The 10,209-nt window shown below is 43.9% G+C and overlaps 1 protein-coding gene and 1 long non-coding RNA gene across 4 annotated transcripts in view; one reads left to right on the plus strand and one right to left on the minus strand.

The window, feature by feature from the left end:
• nlgn1 (neuroligin 1) overlaps nt 1–4,716 on the minus strand; it is a 309,102-nt gene extending 304,386 nt beyond the window's left edge. For all 3 annotated transcript variants that reach the window (XM_086283053.1, XM_086283052.1, XM_086283051.1), the window contains exon 1: nt 4,218–4,716. The gene's annotated coding sequence lies outside the window, so the exon portion shown is untranslated. The remainder of the gene's footprint in view (nt 1–4,217) is intronic.
• On the plus strand, nt 3,447–4,183 carry LOC147301515 (uncharacterized). The gene is made up of 3 exons (XR_015127159.1): nt 3,447–3,557; nt 3,644–3,752; nt 3,834–4,183. It is a non-coding gene; the product is annotated as an uncharacterized LOC147301515 (long non-coding RNA).
• Nucleotides 4,717–10,209: the final 5,493 nt, after the last annotated feature.

The following is a 10,209-nucleotide window of genomic DNA, read 5'->3' on the forward strand; positions in this document are numbered from 1 at the left end:
GCACGTAACCAAGACCTTCTTAATCCCAGTTCACCGGTTACTCATGTGAACTCTGGCTCTTCACATTCTCTTTTAATGAAAAGGCTCTTGTGTAATCATTGTTTTTTGATGTCAAGAGGAAAAAAGTGTTTAATATCTGAACTACGAGGTGTGTGCAACAGTGGACAGCACATAATTTCTGACACCAGCAGACAAGCATTCAACTCTTATGTATGAATATTTTTTATTTATTTATAGATTTTACTTCTGTATGCAAATGTACCTTTTTATTACAATTTGATTAAGGTTTAAAGTGTGTGGTGAATTTAAGGTTAAATTATATCCTTTAACAAGGTAAAAGACAAACCTTGACGAATTTCTCAGACATTTCCTTAGTTATTACAGTTTCTTGTCACATGACATAAGTAGGACAGTAGAGTACATAGTCTCACATAATGGGGGACTCTTGTTGACTCTCTTAGATTTTGCACAACATGATAATACATTATCAGTGCAGGACATTATGATAGTTCAACTATATAGAAAAATATAGCTATTGGACCACACCTATTATTTTTTTAATTCGGGCTTTTTCAGTCCTACTAGGTGTGCACCTAGCTATGCAGTCTACCTTTACAAACAAGAATGAGTCACAATAAAGAACTCACTGAGTTCGATTGTAGTATTGTAAAAGGGTGCCACTGTTGCAACAGGTCATTTTGTGAAATCTGCTCCTAGTTATTCCACATTCAACTGTAACTTCTGGATTACAGCATGCACATATGACTAACCAATGGTTCCAACATTAAGAAGAGAAGTGGCAATACATGGTGCAGATGACAAGTTTGCAGTTAAAAGGTACTTCAACAAATCTGGGTCCTCCTGAGACCTCCTGTGCAATTCTGTGCTACAGACAAGGTTCTCCAACTCTTTAAACAAAAATTGGACTCCTGAGATGTTACAAGGCTCAATTGTCTTCTCACTCCATTGCGCCGTTTTCAGCAGCACCTGCCATAAACAAGGTTCCCACAAAGAAGTCGCACAAAACAGTATTCTGTTTTGCTGCACACCATGTTTATCCCCTCGGCCATCCCTGGTGCACCTTCGTGTCTACTTCATTTGAGCAGGAACAGCTTGCTCCATCTCAGAATATTTTATAGGGATGGGTCTGTTGGTGGAATTGTGACTCTCTGGCTCCATTCATATATCATGTCAATGTGTAAATGATCACTTCTGATGAGTTTCACATTTTGATACATCCTGTCTGTACCTTCTGTTTTTAAGCATGCAGACTGACTGTTTTATTTCACAATCCATGCAATTAATAAATTCAAAAAGATAAAAGAAGCGACATGAGCTTCAGCACGTCCTAGAGCCCAGGAGCTTCCAAATGTTGAAGCAGAATCTCAGCATCAAACTATTAAAGCCAGAGAAGAGGAATTATAGTTTATACTCTTACTCCTACTGTTCATAGGTTCCCCACAAACGTAAAAGTGTTTTGTAGCTGTAATAAACACAGCATGTAGTGGTGTTTTGCATGAGTGGATAACCTTGATATGTGTCTGTTTATGTTTCCCCCCTACTTTACTTTGGGTTGATTTGGTTTATTTAATAAAAAAAAAAAATAACTAACTGAATCTCTATTCTTGTATATCGTGGCCTGGATCTGTAAGCACCAACAACTTGCAAATGTAAACTTGAACCACTTTTATCTTAAATATTAAAGACAAATTAGCTCAGTGAAAATCCCTGTGCCCTCTCTGTAGCTCTGTCAATACTTAATTTATTTTGTGCTGTCTCAGGAAAGAAAGACGCATATTTAAAATCCTCTAATTGTTTCTTCATCGCCACGATTCGAGTGTAATTAGATCTTAAAATATGGTACATTCAGCAGTGTTTCTATACCACTGATTCAACAATACATAATCTTCACTTTACCACTTAAAACCCTTAGATAGGTCCTGTTTCCATATGACCAATTTAAAAAAGTGGTTAGTAGTAAGTCATGGCTTGTCCGTTTATTAGTAACAACACAGATATGAGTAGAATAACCAGTGCTCTCGTGTCTGGGGAGAAAGAAAATATCTCAAGAATGCTGGTAAATTGTTAAGAAGGAACAGGCTGGAGTTTATATTGAGCTCAGATCAGTGTTCATAGTGTTACATTTGGAGGATTATTCACAAGGACCAAACCCAGTGGCACAAAAACAGTTTAAAGTAGAACTTCCCTGCTTTACACAAGAGAAACTTCCAAAAGAAATAAATAAAAACATAAAAACAAATAAATAAAAACCGAGTGGAGAGTGAGGTGAAACAACAGGACCACAGCATGAGTCACCAACAAATCTATAATTTACAAACTAGCTCCCTGCCATGCACAGAACTGGTATATGAGAAGGAAAGTAGAAAAATGTTGGTTAAAAAGGATAGAGGTGTGTGATGAGCAAAAAGAAGATCACACTGATGAGTGGCGAATGGACATTTTCTTTCAGGGCTAAGCTATGTAGATCAGATCCCCTGAGACACAGAGGTATGAACTGACTGCCCCCTACCTCCATCCAAATCACACATACAAACACATCCACAGCAAACACAGCAATGCGAAACTTCATTAAAAAGGTCATCTGCAGATCATGTCATCATCAACTACTGCCAGGAACAGTGTTCTGCTCACATGATTGCCCTCCTTTCACTCTTCATCCACATCTCATTACTAGATGAATGAAACAGTTTAGCCTTGAGATTTCTTATACTATGCGTTCCGTGTTTATTCCAGAATGTCATTATGAGTTATGCCATGTCTTTCTTTTAATTTAATCAAGTGGGCCCTAAGGTGCTTTAATTACATACTGTGGTAATTTGGGGTAGGTGGTAGTGGCATATGTAGTCCGGGGAATCCGCATTCCCTAGTTTAGTTACTAGATCTTTGGAAATCTCAACAAATGCATTAGTATCTTGATCTGCTGTGCTGCCTTTGAACAGTAGCCTATTTGAAGCAAATACATAAATATGCATGATTGTCCAGCCTTGATTGGGATCTTCGGGGCATTTGAAAAGATGCTCTAATAGCTCAAGAAGTGCAGACATTTCTGTACCTGAGCTCTTTCTCACCATCTCAAAAGGTACCTGATCTGGGCTGAACTTAAAGGGGTGTAAGGGTAACGGGGTAAGGGGTAATGCCATTAAATATTGTATCTGACCGGAGTACATCGAAGCATCCACGCGTCCTTTTTTGCTGCATTTGTGTGTGTGTGTGTGTGTGTGTGTGTGTGTGTGTGTGTGTGTGTGACAAGTCGCTGAGGCGTGCACACACAAATACCGCATTCATCCAGTTTTATATGATGATGGTGCCCCCGCAGCGGCCAACGGGCGCAACTTTCCTCCTCCTCCTGGATCGAGGAGAGGATAGAGAGACTCCATTCAACACACACACACACACACACACACACACACACACACACACACACACACACACACACTTTATGAATCTCCCTCCATCCTGACCCTCAACAATCAGCCTGAGAGGAGGTTTGCATTCATTTGATTACCAAGAGAAAACGAAGACAAATTTCGATAAATGTTAAGTATCAGCTGCACACTAAACACATTGCCTCAAATGTTTAATGCTGACAATTTTTTTAAAATATTTTCTCTTTCATTAACAGAAGCTCCTCCTGAACAGTGACAGAAATGCACGCTCACAAACAGTCTGCAGGTGGTAAGCGATCGACCGACGGTAACGAATATCAGCTATATGTCCTATTTCAAAAGCAAGTCAGTATTTTTACGAAAAACAAGAATCACTGAGCCTTTTTCACCTAAAGGTTTCTTTTCTAAAGCAAGTATTTTGCGCAGCTTGGTCGGCGAGAGTGCGCAGCTCTGTGCGTTCATGCGCTTGGAACGGAGTGAGAGAGTCAAAAGTGGCAGACAGAAGAAGACGAGATGCTGCTTTCTGCTGTGCACGGGACGCTCATCAAGGCGCAGATCCTCCCATGACTTACATCTTAGACTAAGAAGAAACAGGGTCATTTGGAGATGTTTAATGCTATTCGTTATTTCAACCACATAAACTTGTCCTCGACCACATCTTGTAAATAATTCTGCAGTGTAAATCATGAAGTCAAAAAAACAAAAAAACAAAATCAACCCACTGCATCACAGTTGCTGATTCTACCGGTGAATTCTCAAAGCCCACAGAAACCCGACAGTGCTCAGAGTTAAGTATGAGCGTGTGTTTACCGTTAAGAAACGATCCCATGCGCTGTTTTTTCCACCTCAGACAATATTCCTCTGTGCCTTAAGTCCCGTTAGGTTAAGGTCCAGTCCTTCCAAAAGCCACATAGTACCCCTGAAAAAATCCCGACGCTCAAGCGTTGGAAATAAGCCTTGGAAATAAGACTGGCGCACTTTTCACTCCAGAGGGTAGAAACTCGGGTTAAATGCGGTCCAACATTTACACACGGGCAGAAAGAAATTAAGGAAACCCTTTTAGTCCAAAACAAGTGCTCCGTTAATCCAAAATGGGTTTTTTTATTCACAACTATAAAATTCTCCTGTGACAGAAGAAACCATTACGCTCCGGGTCTTTTGACGCGAATCGGTCTACATGTTAATGACGGTCACGTTAGAGAAAAAGAAAGAACAGTGGGATTTTTTCCCCCCCATCGTCCGCTCCTCACGATTCAGGTTGCACTTGGCTGATAAAACGCCGTCCTCTCTTTCTCGCTCTCTCTTCCTCTCCCCCCTCCTCCTCCTCCTCTCCTCCAGCCCCCAGTCTCTCTCGGAAGCTTTCGTGGAGCAGAGACGCACCTAGCGGCCTAAGAGGGAACTCCACAGCCACATGAGTTTATTCCCACCCCGCCCCCTATACAGACTGCTCTTAAAGAAACATTAAAATGTGAGACTTTTTTGCGTGTGTGTAAAAAGAGAAATCAATAAAACCTTCGTGAAGTGTGATTTGAAAAGTTAGACCACCATTCAGCTTGTTGCTTATATATAACAAAGATTTAAAAAAAGGTAAACTCCTATTGCCCATTGGTGTACAGTAAAATATCTTTAACACTCATGCTTTATGAATAATTATAAATAATAATGTTTGAAAATATTAATATTAAAAGTAGTTTTCAAAATGTATCGTTTTGTATTTTGAAGCCTGTTTCATATAAGCTACAACAACAAAAAACACAACATTTTTGCATTACCTTAAAATAAAACAAGTAAATAGTGCAAATACTGAAATTATATGTCTATCACCATTATCAACATATAGATATTTTCATATGATTTTAAAGGCATTAGGCTGAATGTTTAAAATGTTTAAAATTGATTGTTAGCAGTCTACTGTATTATTACAAAAATATTACCATAATATTAGTCAGAGGTTTTTGCTGGCATCTTTAAAAGGGTTTCTCGGTAATATTATCTTTTTTCTAGTCATTCATAATGCTGTCATTTGAATTCTACGCCACTATTATAATATAAATTTTAGTAACAGGTTATTGCATGGTCATCCATTTGGAAATCACATAGGAATTTATAAACGACCTTGATTAAATTATTACCATGTTCTTACTGAGGTGGAAGGTAAACTGTCACCAAAATCTCTACTCCCAGGGATTACTGGTGTCTAACTGCCAAACACAAGTCTCAGCTCTGATTTACCTTAAAATAGTGTCTCTTTCTCAGTAGTCTGAGTTACATTCCCCTCATGGGGGATATGGGTTAGCTTAATTCTAACACTTAGAAAGACATGGAGACCTTTGGCTTTTCTCCTGTGAAGAGCTTCTGGAGCTGAGAAAGTGGGAATACCAAAAGAAGAGAAAAGATGTCTGTGCTTTCAGTTTATCAAAAGGAACCTACTTATTTTTAATTATACACAAACAAAAGTTATACAAAAGCAAATAAAAAAATCAATCAAAACCAATCCAAAATAGAAAAATGTTCCTCCTGAACCAGTAGCTTGTTTTATACTAACCATCATCTTATTCTGTGTGACATCAATGCACATGGCAGCAGCATGGCAACCACATTTTCTGTCTACTCGATCTCTCTGCTCTAAGCCCATATATGAGACTCAACACAAAACTGCACATTGATAATGACATGTCCGTAATCAAAGCAAAAACACTTGTTCCATGAAAGTTTCTTTCATGGACCAAGTGTTCTTACTATACACAGAACAAAATGTTACTTGATAGAACATATTACACTGGAAAATTTTTATTAGAAACTGGTTGACTTAAAAATAACCTGTTAAAAAATTAAAAAGAAACATCTCAGATTATGCAGGTAACTGTCATGATCCGGAGTTTGTGACTCCGTGTTTATGTTTTAGTAGTTATTATTATTCTGGGTTTTGTTTTCATGTTCCTATGTGTTCCCCAGTCTGTGTGAAGTTTGTTTGTTGTGTCATTGCGTGTATGTGTTTCCTGTTTTATTTTGAAGGTCTGCGTCTTATGTGAGTGTTTTTAGTTTGCCTCCCTAGTCTCATCACGTTAATCACTCCCAGCTGTGTCCCCCACCTGTGCGTGATCTCCCTGTGTTCTCTGAGTGTTTTTAAGTCTTGTCTCCTGTCTTAGTCGTTGCTGGTTCGTCTGTGTTTCCCCTCAGTCTCCATGCGTCTCTCCGTATGTATTTCCCCGGACCTCCCTGCATCTTTGTTTCTGGTTTGTTTTGTTAGTTTTACCCAGTTTAGGTTTTCCAGTTTCATGTTTACCCACCATTGCTGTTTGTACCCACTCCTGTAAATAAATACTCACCTGCACCAGAGCTGCCGCCTTTTGGGTCCTTTCTACAACTCCACACGTCTGCCACACCGGACGTGACAGTACGAACCAGCCACCATGGACCCAGCGGCAGTAAATCCGTCCGAGGAGCTCCGGGACAACATTACGTATAATGTGGAGATTCTCCTCGGGCTGTGGCTAGAGAACCCTCCGGAGGAGCTTCGCCGCACCGTGGAAAGCCGGCAGGGCTGGACTGGGACAAAAAATCGGCCCGGGCATTTTGACTAGAGACCGGCCCACCAGGATAAAGATTGAAAATGTGACGTCATTCAGGGGTAAAACCGCAAAGGATTCTGGGAACTTGTGGCAAGAGGTACTAGCGATAAAAAGAAACCCAAAAAATGCCAAGAAGCTGTTGTATTATTAACTGCAATAGCTGGTCGCATGACAGCCACGGGAAGCCGACGGGTAAAGAGATCGGTTTTTTTTATCGGATTACGTCGTTGAAGAGAAATTTAAGCCATGTTTCCGAAGTAAGAGCCGACAGATGGTCTGGATATACCAAATATAACGTCTCAGAACACTTCAGCTCACATGTTAGTCTGCTCCAAGCATTCCCACAAAGGTCAGTCTGCTGTAGTAGTTAATACGTCATTTTTCTTAACATAATTGGTGATATAGGTTACAAGCAAGTCTGGCGCTGAACAGAAATTGTCGCGCTATGCTCCTTTATTTATTGTGCATAAATAGTGAATTGTCCTGACACAATATTGCGTTTCGCTTCTGTTATTACCATGGTACATTGACAAAAACATATACTTTTATTCACAGGGTAAAACAGTTGTTTTGTATCACTAATTGTCCAGTACGATTACAGCATACAATATTATTGTCACTGCTACATTTCTGTGATGGGTACCAGAAATTATTTCCACTACTAATTAATTACCGTTGAGCTCAAAGGTTATATTAATAAACGGTTAACGAATGTGTATCTATGAGGACGATTTGTGAGACTGGTAAACTTACCTTTGTTCGTACGATGGTCTTTCGTTCTACACGGTGCATTTCAAGGTCCTGCACCCATCCGTCGGTAAACTGTACCTGGGCTTGTTGCAGTGATCTGAAGTTACTAAAAACTTCATGAGTGTATGCACTCACTCCAAGAACCGTATAATTATAAATCTGAGCGTGGTGAAAGTTGGGCAGCACGCTGACGTCTTTTGTCCCTCTGTGTGCTCATAAGGGTCTGACCCTTTCACTCCTTTGATTTTTTCCTCGTATTTTTCTTTGTCTTTTCGTCGAGTCTGTCTTTGTACGGACCGGCATTGTTCTCCTTTTGTTTTGTACATTCCTTTTTTGTGCGGCAAAGAAAAAACAAGAAGGTATTGGAACCGGAGAATGACCGTTTAGCGGTGCTGCAAACGCTTGCATTTGATGCGGTACTTGGATTGTTTTGCCACGAGTTCCCGGCATGCAATGCGCGAAAATCACGTGATTGCTAAACAAGGGGGAGGGTGCATCCAGCCTCCTCGGCTGTAATTAGTCCAGCCCAGAGTCGATCATGACCAATTGGCCAATCCAACACCTTTCATTATATATACCCTTCCCGATGGCCAGTCCAGCTATGAAAGCCGGCTACAACGGCTCTTTTCTGGCCTGCCATGGCTTCTGAAGTCGCTTCCTCCGACCATGCAGGCTTTTCTCCGGCTCACACCTCACCTTCTCTCAGCCACTCCTGCCTCACTGCCCGACTCGCCGGATGTGATCTTGCCCGGCCTGTCGGAGCCGTCTGCGGGGAGGAAACGCTGATCGCGCCGCCGGCGCGCCACCCCACAGCCGGACATTCGGGCTTCTAATTCGCCGGCTGTGGTGAGTGAGGACTCTTTTCCGTTTTCGGACTGTGTGACTGTTCATTCAGGGGCTGTGTTCTGTGCGGCAGATGATTATGTGAACAGCGTATCACCTGCTCAACAGCCACTCTCAGCTCAGTTAGCTGCCCCGCAGCCACTCTCTGCTCTGTCACCAGTGCCTCCAGTGTCACTTTCAGTTCAGTGTCCAGCGCCTCCAGTGTCACCTGTAGCTCAGGCTCCAGCGCCTCCAGTGTCACCTGTAGCTCAGGCCCCTGTGTCACCGTTACTCGTAGTTCAAGCTCCAGTATCACCAGTTTCACTTATTCACTCCATGCAGGGAGAAAGACTTGTTTCTACTCAAGGTGCTTTTCATGGTTTAGCCGCCATTGGCACAGTTTGCCGCTCCAGGGCTTCCCCAGAGGCTAGGTCTCAGTCCCCAGCTGATTCTGGACCCCTGAAGTTTAAGCAGCCACCTGAGAACTGCACCATGTCAGCGTTGCCTGGGCAGAGCCAGTGCTCAGTGCATAGCCAATCGCCTTTGTGTCAGCTAGTGGGCTCCATGACTGCTGGCTTGGTGATGTCTTCTGCTGGAGGGTCCGAGGGACCGCTCCCGCCTTCGTCTCGTGTCTCCGCTGGAGGACCTGAGGGGCCCGTCCGGCCTTCGTCTCCTGTCGTCGCTGGAGGGTCCGAGGGATCAGTCCAGTCTGCAGCGCCACCGTTTCCGGCTTCCACGCCGCCACCTGCAGCGCCACCGTCTCCGGGTTCCACGCCGCCGCCTTCAGCCTTGTCTGGTCCGGCTTCAGACTCGTCGTCCTCGCCTGGCCCGGCTTCAGACTCGTCGCGGCTACATCATCCACGCCAGCTGTGGCCTCATCATCCACGCCAGCTGCGGACTCATCTTCCACGCCAGCTGCAGCTTCTGCTTCGGCGTCGCCTGGTCCGGCTTCCGTGTCTTCGGCGTCGCCTGGTCCGGCTTCCGTGTCTTCGGCGTTGCCTGGTCCGGCCTCGTTTGGGTCTGCAGCTAACCGGCCACTTTCTAGGCCACTGGCCAGGCGCCATCACCGTCGTGGGCGGCCCCCAGACTCCCTTCACCTGAGTCGCCACCGTTGCCTTCCGCACGGTTGGCCCCCTGAACTGTGTCCACTTCGGCGCCGCTGCCTTCCGCGCGGCTGGCCTCCGTCGCCTGGGTCGCTGCCGTTGCCATTCGCGTGGCTGGCCTCCGGACCTCCGTCCGCTGCCGGTGCTCCTAGTGCACCGGCAGCACGGTGGCACGGTGGTTAGCACTGTTGCCGCACAGCAAGAAGGTCCTGAGTTCAATTCCACCATCAGGCCGGGGTCTTTCTGTGTGGAGTTTTCATGTTCTCCCCGTGTTTGCGTGGGTTCTCTCCGGGTACTCCGGCTTCCTCCCACCGTCCAAAGACATGCAGCTTGTGGGGATAGGTTAATTGGATAATTCAAATTGCCACTAGGTGTGAATGTGCGAGTGAATCTGAGTGTGAATGGTTGTCTGTCCTTGTGTGTTAGCCCTGCGACAGACTGGCGACCTGTCCAGGTTGTACCCCGCCTCTCGCCCTATGACAGCTGGGATAGGCTCCCGCGACCCTGACAAGGAGAAGCAGAAGCGACTGGATGGATGGGTGCTCCTGTTTTGTT

Source organism: Aulonocara sp. 'chitande type north' Nkhata Bay, linkage group LG23, assembly GCF_057382095.1.
Source record: "Aulonocara sp. 'chitande type north' Nkhata Bay isolate Kocher_YH1m ecotype deep benthic linkage group LG23, A_spYH_male_GT1.1, whole genome shotgun sequence".
Taxonomy (NCBI): domain Eukaryota; kingdom Metazoa; phylum Chordata; class Actinopteri; order Cichliformes; family Cichlidae; genus Aulonocara; species Aulonocara sp. 'chitande type north' Nkhata Bay.